A 12,777-nucleotide genomic window follows, 5' to 3' on the forward strand; every position below is an offset into this window, starting at 1 on the left:
TTTGAACCTCAGCCATAGTCTGATTCAGAAATGATGTCTTCATTTCTATATCTCCATATCAGTAGCAAAATGTGTTGGTTATATCTCATCATCTTGTTCTTAACAACTGTGTATCTAAATCCCCCTATGTGGTTTTGCAATTTTAAGAATGCCTGCTTCAGGCTGGGAAGGTGGCTCAGTGGTAGAGCGCTTGCCTTGCATGCCTGAGGCCCTGGGTTTGATTCCTCAGCACCACATAAGCAAAAAGAAAAAAGCTGGAAGTGGCGCTATGGCTCAAGTGGTAGAGCGCTAGCCTTGAGCTGAAGAGCTGAGGGACAGCACCCAGGCCGAGTTCAGGCCCCATGACCGGACCCAAAAAAAAAAAGAATGCCTGCTACTTTATACTTATTCTCAGGTTATGTAATACATTCAAATCTTTCTTCTGCAGGTAACTAACACACCCATGAATTGTCTGTCATTTCTTTAAGATCAGCTGCTCTACAAACACACATTCACAAATTACCCAATGGATAGCACTTATTGGAGGTTCTCCATACAAGATGCTCAATAAATGCTTACCAAAATAAAGAAATGAGGAAGTAGAGAGATAAAGAACACTCTTTATTTTGAATATATTTGCCTCCTTAGACTATTAAAATGTGCTCTTTTAATCAAATATATTAAAGATAATGAAGGCTAATCATGAGAAAGAAGAGGGGTGTCATGTAAACAGTATTATTAGGCAGAATCTAAACGTACTTTGGAATTCCTAACTCATTGCCACTAGCAATACATTGAACCATTCTAAATTTAAAAATAATAATAAACCATCTTACTCTTGGAAAATATCTACTATGATAATGTTGTACCCTAAATCAGATATATAAATCAAGTCATGAGAAAATAGAGAAGCCACCTTTAGAGAGGTCAAATTTTGGAGTCTGTTAGTGGTCCAGTGACTACCCTATCCTGGCAAGACTAAGAGCAAACTCCAATAAGGCAGGGTTTATAAAGACCAGAATTACTTGTGGGTGGCAGGTCACCGATGCTCAAAGATCATTAGAAGTGGGGATATTCTTCAGGAGATGGTCAGGACCAGGTAGACAGCATAGAGATATGAGACTGGGGGTGGGAACTAACAAAAACTGGAAAACTAGGTTCTTAACAATAATATCGCTCCGTCCATGTCCAAAGTTTAGTCCTGCCTGCAACCACTTCCTAAGTCACTAGAACCTTTTTTCTCCTTTTTACTATAGCTTATCAATAGTGATCTAACCCAAAGCCAGCACTAGAAGCCAGAAGCCTACAAGCTAAATTGCAAAGCTTTACCCAACAAAACCAATAGCTAAACACGAGACATACAAATTCTCCCTTTCTTCCTTTTCTTTATTCCTGGCATCACTTTCTCAATTTGGACTTAAAATCCAAGGTCTAGGGACATGGTTCAAATGGCAGAGTACTTGCCTAACAAGCACACAGCCCAGTACTACCAAACAAAAAGGGGGAGAAAAGATGAATTTGAAAGTCATAGCATACAAAAATACAGAACAACAAGATGTGGAGTTTTGAATCATGAAACATTATGACAAACTAAAAATTGTTGAAAGAAGAAACTGTAAGAAGACTAAAAAAATTCATTGAGCTCCCATGCTGGATGCATACCTAGAATCCCAGTTACAAAAGAGACAGAGGTAGGATGATCACTGTTCAAAGTCAGCCACCACCAGCTGGAGCAGGTTGTGAAGGAGAAGGAGGAAAAATAAACTATGAGAATCCTTAGCCTATCAAAAGAGATAAAAGCATAAATTAGACCTTCAAGAGGTAACTTAGTCCTACAAAGTCAAAGCACTGATAGAAGAAAGACTTGTGGCTCAACAAGATTGCAGAGTCTGCAGTTTTAATAAGTGTTCATGCTAACAAGGCTTCTGATTGTCCTGAGGCCCAGTTATACCACCTTTTGTAGATTTAGGGACACACATAGTTACCAAATAATCTTCCTTACCACAAAGGTTACCTAAATATCAATAACAAAATAACTTTGTTTCCATCTCAAGAAAGCAGCACTCTAAGAATACCGGATGTCAACTGTGTCCTTTGATACTAAACTAATAACAGTAGTAGCTTGGTTCCTCATAAGGTTAGGAAAGAAGGAAGGAGTGGAGGGAGGAGGGAGGAGGGAGGAGGGAGGGAGGGAGGAAGGGAGGGAGGAAGAAAGGAAGGAAGGAAGGAAGGAAGGAAGGAAGGAAGGAAGGAAGGAAGGAAGGAAGGGAATTCCAATCATCCCTAATTACCTATCTCACTTGGAAAAGCATCAGCCTACACTTCCAAATAGTTCCAATGGAATTTGAGAAGTTTCAGATGAGAAGAAAGATTGTATACTTTTGCTCTTTCAATCCTAATTTAAACTTCCTTAAAAGCAAAGTCCTCTCTTCAGCCACCTCCTCACATATCAGTTGGCCATCTGTGGTACACTGGATTGGGAATGGAGGAAGGAATGGATGGAAAGCATACTTAAAAACAAAAAGAAAAATACATGAGGTACTGAGGAGAAAGACCTACTCCTGGTCCCTAGCCAGAAAAGCTAATCATTGTGTTGTTCACCAAAGCACAAGAGCTCTCATACTAGCTCTTCTGAACCACATTTCAGCTGTACTTGGATTTTATGACCTGTGCTAAAATTGAATATAGATCTAACAAGCACAGTATCTGTGTTAAAACTCAAGCAATTGCTCTGACATTATTTGTATACTTATAGAGACAATTAATAAGAGCTTGAAATCAGGATTGTCCTAGAAAATCTAGGCCATATAGTTGCCATAGTTATAGCAAACCAATTAAAATCACTGAAAAGTGCTTAGGGTGAAGTACAATCAATGGAGGCACATTCTGAAAACATGGACAAAGACGTATTCGGCAAGCCCTAACAGAACATCAGCTTTAAACCATTTTCCATCCATCATTGTATACAAAGTCATATAAAAACAATGAAGTCCGGAAACAGTAGCTCTTGCTGCATGCGTGCATTTGAGTAAGGCTGTGCTCCTGTGCTTAGGTGACATGCTTTGAATACATGAATTCTGAGCACACATTTGAAGAGATTAAAAACTCAAAACAGCACAAAACAAGTCAGCAGTAATGAGAAGGCATTTTTACAAGTACAGTAGAATGATGTATCTTTCGGCATAAAACAAAAGCAGTCTCAGGGAGCAGTGCAAATCACAGAGTCTACTGGTAGTAGCCCACTGCTATTGGAGACCTGGTGACACTGCCAATGTAGCTAATGAAATCAGGAAGAGGTCCTTCCCCACCCCCATGTCCTCCAGAAACTTTCCCATCTTTTTGCTTGTATTTCACAGTGCCTTTGCTATTAAGGAAATTCATGTTCACAGCAATGTAGATGCCAGGTCTTACCATATTGTAAGATGGGGGCTGCTAAATAGACATCATTTAATGTGATATGACTAAAATAAACTTTACACATGGGTCATAATTTGGTAATACATCACTATTTCCTGGTGCCTCTGGAATGAAATTTATTCTAGAAGCTTCACTAAATAAATGTCTAGCAGATTACTAAATGGCCATCTTCTGTCATTGCCTGGACATTCTTTAGTATTGCTTTTTTTTTCATTGTAATGTGTTTTTCCCTGACACTTCATCTCATTTCTCCTCACACTATGTTCATCAAAATATAATGGTTTGAAAGATAGTGTTGGTTTAAGGACGTAGAAGGAGGGACAGCCAGCGAGGTGGCTGCATCTTGCTGAGAGTCTAGTCCACTGGGCTGTGTCTTCTGCACTCAAGCTCCACCAGGGGCCAAAGGCCCTCTGAAGCCCCTTGTGTTGAATTTAGAGTGAGTGGTCATCTCTGACAAGTAGAGCACAAGTCAGAAGAGACTCATCTCTCATCTTTGTTCCTTAAACAAGCAAAACCATTCCATCTGTCATTTCTCCTGAATGGCTCCTCTGGCCTTGATGAATTTTCAAGCCATTTTGACTGGAAAGCACAGGGATGTTCCCATAACCCTTTAAGGATATCTACCTGTCATGTGATTTGAGAGATTTCTGAAATGCAGGCTGTTAGCCACTTTACTTGCAAATCATAAATGCTTGAAACGCATCAAGGTTAGATGAGCACTTTTGCTGTGATGTTGGTAACGTAGGGAAATGCCCACTTATCAATTCTAACGGTGGAGAAGGTCCCCAAGTACACATTCCACACAACTGGTTCCCTACTCCAGTGCCTTCAGCTGTTTTGGTTCTGCTTTTGTCTCAGCTCAAGACACTCAAGGTGGGATCTCTCAACTCCAGTTCTTGGCTCATATGTTCTGAAGCAAAACGTGTTCTCACACTCAGCCTGTAACAATCTGTATATTCATGGAATTTCAAATAAACAACCTTGACAACCATCTCATCTCCTCTGTATTTCCTCTTTGTAGCTGTTAAATGGATGTATATATCTCTAAAAATTCATTGAGCTAGATACTTAAGCTTTGTGCATGCATCTGTAAGTAAGCTTCTCTAGAGGACTCGTTCAATGTCATTAAGTGCTGACATCTAGAGACCCAGAATGAGTTCCCCAAGGCCACACATCAGAACCTGTTGAAATTCCAAATCTCCAGTCATTCAGTTTAGCACTGTGACACCACCTCATGTTCCTCTTTTGTGGGAAACTGCCCTTGTACGTCCCTCCTGTCAAGACTCTGATACCAGATAAAGGATACTGCATTGGCCACTGAAACCAAGGCAAACATGATTATTAAGTGGAGCTGGTTAGTAATAGTGCACAGCTGTGAGCAGAACTTCAGGGCACAGGTGACTAGATAAGGCATTAATCAGGGTAACTACCTTGGGAGAATACTAGCAGGTTCACATAATTCACAAGCTAACTGTATGTGAGCTAATAACCAGCAATTTCCATTTCTGGGGGTACACATAATAGAAACAAGGACATATATCTACCAACCACGTAGACACATGTAGACATGTTCCCACACATGTAGGAATAACCATTACAGCATTATTCACAGAGCTCAATGGAAGGAATAACCCAAATATTTATCAGCTTTAAAATGTGTGAGTTGTGATATAGTCACACATGGAACACTGTACTACCACAAAAAAAGAAACAACTACTATATCTAACAACCTGTCAAAATATCATAGGCATCATGATGAGCAAAAGCAGGAAGATTCACAAGAACACATAAAGTACTTCATAAGGCTATTTACATAGTATTCAAAAGCAGTCTAAGCACTAGGGGGGCTAGATTACACAAATCCTTGGATTCCATTACCAAATTGAGGGGGAAAAAAGGACAGGGAAAAATTAGCTTGCACAAATAATTTATTGGAGAAGTAATTTGTTTTGTGAATGGAGTTGACCTGGAGGAAGGAACACAATGGAGTCTCATGGAATCCTGAAAATATTTCTAATCATAAACTTTGTAGTTGTTACATGATGTATATATCTCAAAAAAGTCACTAAAGTAGATACTTAAGATTTGTGAGCTTGTGTGTTAGATAAAAGCTATTCTTCAATTATAAATTAAATTTAAAGGGAAAGAAAGAGAGAGAGATTTGCTTGGTAGAACATGTCTTAGGGGATGAATGACTCCTCTGTTGGAAAGCTGGGATCCAGAATATTTCATAATTAACAAGAATATTCTGAATCTATTACACTCATTCATCTGTGAAAAGAGAACATTGTAAGATGGGAAAAGAAGGAGCAGTAGGGCAGATGTGTCCAAGATAGTACCAAATTAGGAAAATGTCACAAGAAGACTAAAAGCAGAGACATGCTGGAGCAAGCTCCCATTCACTTATGAGACCAAATCTGCATCCCACAATCCCCATAATCGCATTCAGGGATGACTATAGTGGAAATCCTTCCACCACCATGGAAGGCACATATCATAAGACACGGAGCTTTCATCCACGCTAGTGGTTCACACCTGTGATCCTAGCTGAGATCTGAGAATTAGGGTTTGAAGCCAGCCCAGGCAGGAAAGTCCATGAGACTCTTATCTCAATTAACTACCAGAAAACCAGAAGTGGGGCTGTGGCTCAAGTGGTAAAGTGCTGGCCTTGAGCAGAAAAACTCAAGGACAGTATGCCCAGGCCCTGAGTTCAAGCCCCACAGCTGATTTAAAAAACAAAAACAAAAACCACAATAAGCTTTCATCTTTGTCAAGATAACTACTAATGTTGTCAAAATAGATTTGAGAGCAATCTGCATGGGTTGGTAATCTACATGCATCCTAGTCATCCAGGATTCTAGGACTAGGCATCTCAGAATAAGTACCTGTATCTACAGGTTCCACATCCATAGATTCAATCAAGTAGGTATCAGAAGTATTTTGTGGCTCTTACCTTTAATCATAGCTACTTAGGAGGCTGAGATCTGAGGATCTCTGAAGCCAGCCTGGGTAGAAAAGTTTGTGATACTCTATCTCCAACAAAATACCTTCTCAAGGGAAAAAGAAAAAACTCCACATGGAACTCTTCCTCTGAGTTTCTTTTGCTCAAGAATAGCACAAAAGAAACTGGGGGAAAGTGCCCAGGTTCTGGGTTCAAGCCCCAGCATCAACAGCAATTTTAAAAAATGCATCTGTATGAATATGCACAGGCTTAATTCTTGTCTTTATTCTCTAAATAGTAGAAGATAATGATTATTTTTTGTGTGTAATAGACCTGAGTACTTGAGCCACTGCTCCACTTCAGGCTTTTGGGTAGTTAATTGGAGATAAGAGTCTTAAGGATTTTCCTGCTTGGGCGGTCTTTATCCTAAGATCTCATCCTCCTGAGCACCTAAGATTACAGGTGTGAGCCACTAACACTCAGTGAATATACCAATTATTACACAGCATTTACATTGCATTAAGCTATTATGAGTAGTCTTCGGATGATTTAAAGTATACTTAAAGATATGTGTAGGTTATATGAAAATGCTACATTATTTTATTTTAAAAAATCGAGCATTCTCAAACTTTTGTATCTACAGGGGTCCTTGAACCAACAGATACTACCTGTACATACTACTACACAGTGGATAGTAATGGACTTAGTACAGATAAATAAAATGCATCCGCGCACTGTTCCTTGACTATGTAGCAATGAGTCAGACATTGATCCTAGACAATATGTCTTCCCAAATAACTACCATTTCACTAAACCCTTTCACCATCTAGAAACAGTCCAGACCATTCATAGCTCTGAACCATTCATCATCCTGGTACCTCCATCTTGGTCTACTCTGGTCTTTTATTGTAAGAAATATTTTCTATTTCCTTCTAATCTTTAGGTGATGAACATCCTCGAATCTCCAGCTTGAACATCCCCCATTCAATAAAGTCTCCCCAGTTTCCCAGGATGTTGGGAGAAAACATTTATTGCTGCTTTTCCCATATCTGTTTATACCCTCCATTAATATTTTGATTTCCTATTCATCATCTTCCTGGCTAAGCTATCAGAGTTGAACAAGACTGTCTCCACCCTCAACTCCATGAAGAAATTTGAATAAGGAGGTTCAGGGAGTAAGCTTATCTGTGGAGCATGTGAGCAGCAAAGATGGCACTGAGAGGGAGTTGAGTGGGCAGAGCCCGATTTGCTTTACGTTCAGAGCATAACCAGCCCATGGAAGCTTAGGTGCATGATAGGGTGTAACCTTTACAGTGATTGGTTCCTCTCCCCCCCCCCCCCCCCATGCCATCGGGTCTTTTTTGCTTTAAAAAGTGTTTGTTGTGTGGTAATAAACGAGTTTTCCTTTCTTTCATGTAATTGTTTCTATCATATTTATAAGATGATTTCTATGTTGCTTTGTATGTCCCTCCCCCACAGAATAACCCATACTTTCACTGTATTTGATGTTGGTATAATTTGTAGAGGGGAAGGGAAAAAACCAAATCGTTTAAATAGGGATACAGGTGGACCCATTGCAACAATGAGGTGTACAAGTCATTATGTCGAAAAACGAACTTAACAACTTTGGTGGGGGATGGGGAGGGTTAGGTGGGGAGAGGAGTATGGGAAGGGATGGGAAGGGGAAACAATGAGGAGGCAACAATGCTTGATTAGAAATGTACTCTTTATCTTGCCCATGTAATTGTAATTCCTCTGTACGGTATTCTCACAATAAAAAAATGAGAAAAATTATATTATTTATTCCAGGACAAAAAAAAGGTGATATACAGAGGGATTACAGTTACATAACTCAAGTAATGAGTACATTTCTTTTTGGACAATGTCACACCTTTCCCTCACTCTCAGTTTTACTCTATTTTTCTATGACAAGAAAATATTTTATTGTTATTTGTTGATATAGTTAAATTTCCACTTACTTTCAATAATAAAATAAAATAACTTAATCATAAAAAATAAAATAAAATGAACGAGTTTTCCTGCTTGACTTGACTCCTCGCTGCGTCTGATTGTCTCCGGGCTAAGGGAGGCTGGGGAACGGGCGAGCGGCCGCACTTACCTTTCCTCGGATCCCATCCGTCTTTCGTGGGCCAGAGGAAGACCCGACACCTATCAGCGCATTCCCTGATGCCTTTAAGAGAGAAAATGTCCTTCTTCTGAGAAAAAAAGATTTGAATAGACAACCAAGGGGGTGATCCCCTTTGAAATGGAGCTAGCAGAGAGAACAGGACAGAGAACTGGAGGGACAAACAGCTCTGGTCCGATCACTTGGCTCTAAAGTCAGATGTTTTCCTGGAATTGAAGCTGCACAAGCAAACAAACTTGAGTCTTCTTTTCTGTAAATGGCCACATACAGCATGCCAACTTATAAAGATATTTGTGTAGCATCACCCACATTTCCTCACTTTAGCATCGCATTGGGATTATTATTGAAATAAAGAGCCTGGGTCTAAGTAACATGCCTGGTCCTCACAGCCATCCTGGTGCTTTGCTGGGTTGTGGGGGCTTTCCAGCTCCAAAAGGCCTACAGGTAAGATAGGCCATTCTTTGAATTGCAGATGTCACGTTGTTTAGCCCCAGGAAAGCATTGCCACAGAGTGCTCAATCCTGACTGTTTCCTTTTGTGGGAAGGTTTGCTCAGCCCTGAGTATTTCCTTATGTGGTCTTCTGACGTTGGGTTTAGGTCTCCACCCCAAACACAGGGTTTTTATCTTTAAAAGCTTTGTGCTAGTTGACTCTGGGCTGCAGGTCTTTTAGACTGGAGTCCACCCATGGTTACCCATAAAGACTCCCAATTCAACCTCTCAGGATGTAGCTTCTGTTTCTCACGACTGAATTCCTGTACAACATTATCATTATACAAAATCAAGTCTACTTGGACTCCTAAATTGCTGGTGTAGTAGGCGGAGACTGGATTAGGAGTTTTAGCTGGGGAGGGAGGGAAGATCATTGGGATCTGAATGGAGATTAAAACTATAGAATGAGTTGGAGACTAAGAAAACATTGGAATGTAATTTTTTTTGATATGTGGTGAATGGCAAGAGAGTCATTTATCCCCACAGTTAGCTGTGATAGGAGCTTCTGATAGAGGAATGGATTGTCAATCTAGAAGCTGCTATAAACTAAATAGCCTTGGTTCATGATTCTGCCTTTTCCTCATTATTAGCCAATAAGGCATGTGAATAAAGGAATACTGTATTACGCAGATTTTAGATAATATATTGAAAGCACCTCACATAGATGGCATCTGGCATTCACTAAAGACTCAATAAATAGTGATTTTTGTGTTATTCTGAAAATGCTTATTATATTCTCCTTGATTTCAAATATATTATTAATGTTATTTCCAATCTCTTCAGGTTGTATTTTGTTTGTATGTTTAAGATCTCTAAGTTCTAAATGGATCCTATTTTTAAATTCTTAATTTATAATTACTTGTAAGCTGTTACCCTATTTCCTTTGTCTTTCTTGAGTAACTTTTGCTTATTGAAAATAACATGTGTTCACCATATTAATCATAGATAAACAAAAGACTGAAAATTTAAATTATTCACAATATCTACCTACAACTTATAAATAAGAACTAATATATTAAGGACACACACATATTTTTTTTTCTCTAAAACAAATGGAGTCATATACTATTCTTCTTCTTTTTTTTAAAATCAGTTGTGGGTCTTGAATTCTGGGCCTGGGCGCTGTTCCTGAACTCTTCAGCTCAAGGCAAGCACTCTACCACTTGAGCCACAGCACCACTTCTGGTTTTCTGGTGGTTAATTGGAGATAAGAGTTTCATGGACATTCCTGTCCGGGCTGGCTTTGAACTGTGATCCTCAGATCTCAGCCTCTGGAGTAGCTAGGATTACAGGTGTGAGCCACTGGCACTGGGCTCATGTACTATTCTTTAGTTGCTGGATTTTCTGCTTATCATGTTACAATTCTCTTTTATATCATTAAATATTCTTTAAAAATAGTGTTTTTAATGATAAATCTTAATCTGTTTGTCACATTTCCTACCATCAAGTATTTAGAAATTTTCTACTTAAGTTTTTTTTTAATTTAATTTAATTTTATTTGTGAACATACTGTACAGAGGAGTTACAATTACATGGGCAGGATAATGCGTACATTTCTTACCAAGCTTTGCAGCCTCCTCCTTTGTTTACCCTTCACATCCCTTCCCAGCCTCCCCCCTCCCCCCCAATCCCAATCCTTCTCCTTCCCCCCCTTCCCCCCCCCCCCCCGCACCGACATTGTAAAGCTCGTTTTGGACATGACAACTTGTACTTCTCATAAAAACGATGGTTAGATGCCAAGAAGTAGGTGGCAATGCCTTAACCGTATGCGTGTTGTCAGGCCCAAGGGCCTCTTCCATCCTTGTCAAGGGGAGTGCTAACCTTCTCTCCTTTCATACAACACTCTACTTAAGTTTTGAAAGCATTACAGCAATGATGAGGACAATGCTACATATTTGTGATTGCCTACATAAATTTTTGTTTATATTTTTGTGTGTTTGCTGGTTCTAGGGCTTGAGCTTGGGATCTTAGAGCTGTCTTTGAACCTTTATACATAAGGCTAGTTGTCTACCACTTGAGCCACATTTCCACTTTTAGTTTTTTGTAAGATGGAGATAAGAGTTTCACAGATATTCCTGCCTAGGCTTTTGAGCTGCAATCCACAGATCTCAGCCTCTTGTGTTGCTAGAATAACAAGCATGAGCCACTGGCACTTGGCTATATTTTTTGTATACTTTTATTTACTTATTATCATCTGCTTGGAATAAGTTTCTAACAATGACATTATCTGGGAAAACATGATGTATATTGTGGAATCTCTCATGTCTTACTTGCTGCTGTATGCTGAAATAAGTTGCAATTTCATCTGTGGGATTTGAGGTAATTGTTTCTTGTACCCTTTCCTGTATTGACCATTCTTATTTCTCAAGCTATTACCAATTTGAAAGCAAAATTCAGTGGCTCATAGTTTAACTTGCACTTACTAATAGTGAGGTTGAATATTTTTCCATTTACATGTTAGTTGAATTTCTGCATATGTAAATGCATGTTCTTTGTCCATTTTTGTATTGTTTTACTCATCATTTCTAAAGTATACTTTAATTAATTATAGTTTTTAAACTTAATACTATTTATCTCTACCTTTTTGATTGTTAATCTTCAAATGCCTAATTAATTGTAATTTACTTCATAACTAACATTCATTGCAATTTGGCCTTATGTTGTTAATTATGACTTTCTACTTGAAGCTATTTTATATCTACTCTGATTGCTAATCGTACAAATTTGTTCTCTTTTTTAAAAAATATAATTGCTGTTATCTAATTTGAGTCTTTCTAAATACTTCTTCCAATCACTTTTATTGCCTTATATAATCTTTTTTTATCCCCCGCCTTCTTTCTTTTGAACATTGTCTCTGCTTTTAATTATCTTTTTTAAATGAGTTTTAAACTAATAGAAGAGTGGGAACAGGAATCAGGAGGCTGGGAGAGTCCACAAAGCTCAAGGGAGTCTGGAAGCCTTTTTTCTCAGCCCCCTGAGATTATTCTTCTACTGTGTTTTCTTCCCTTCCAAGACTGATTCCCCAGCCCTTTCTTGGGAACTCACAGAACAATGCTCCTAACCACAGAGACAGCTTACTTATGCTTGGGGAGCGATGATATATCTCTGAAGTCTGGACCCTGCACTCACAGGTCCATATCTTATGTACATCTCTGAGATGAAATATAGAATCCTTGACATATTTTGAGGAAATGGAGTTTGAATGATATTCTATGAAAGAAGACGTTAAACAAAAGGTAGAAAATAACATCTAAAGGAGGACCCTGCACAAATTGCCTCCCCCCCCTCAACATTGGTGAGAAAGTAGAGGTTGTTATATCAATGTCTGCTCCCTCTCTCCCTCACCCATGAACTCTTTGAAGGTAGAACTGTGTCTCTTTGACCTTAGTATTCTGCCCAGAGTGGGTTTTAGTCTTCATAGATGACTTATAAAAATGTCATGTGAACTAGGTGTATTCTCTTTCATAAAGGGCCTGCATAGTGATGGAGAATCTTAGATTGTAACCCCAACTTTGTCTTCAGTAAGCTAAAACCTAAACTGAGATCTTGGATAATGCTTCGAATTTCTGCAGTTAGGGGTCTCCTCAGCTCTTAAAAAAGGGACAACAACATTCTTCTTTAAGAGGGTAAAGTAGGTGTAGCTTTATCAATGGTTATGCAGATTCCAGGAAAATTCTCTTTAATTAGTTTATCTTAAAAGTAAGGTGTTTTTGTTGTTGATGTTGTTGTCAGTCATGGGACTTGAACTCTGGGTCTGGGCACTATCCCTCAGCTCTTCAGCTCAAGGTGAGCACTCTACCACT

The 12,777-nt window shown here is 39.0% G+C and overlaps 1 non-coding gene across 1 annotated transcript; it reads right to left on the reverse strand.

Annotated features, from left to right (window-relative positions):
- Nucleotides 1–10,691: 10,691 nt before the first annotated feature.
- LOC138810277 (U6atac minor spliceosomal RNA) lies at nt 10,692–10,817 on the reverse strand. Its single transcript, XR_011367081.1, has one exon. It is a non-coding gene; the product is annotated as a U6atac minor spliceosomal RNA (small nuclear RNA).
- Between the last annotated feature and the right edge of the window lie 1,960 nt (nt 10,818–12,777).

The sequence above is a fragment of the Dipodomys merriami genome, unplaced genomic scaffold, assembly GCF_024711535.1.
Source record: "Dipodomys merriami isolate MVZ:Mamm:240054 unplaced genomic scaffold, mDipMer1.0.p SCAF_5, whole genome shotgun sequence".
NCBI classification, from domain to species: Eukaryota; Metazoa; Chordata; class Mammalia; order Rodentia; family Heteromyidae; genus Dipodomys; species Dipodomys merriami.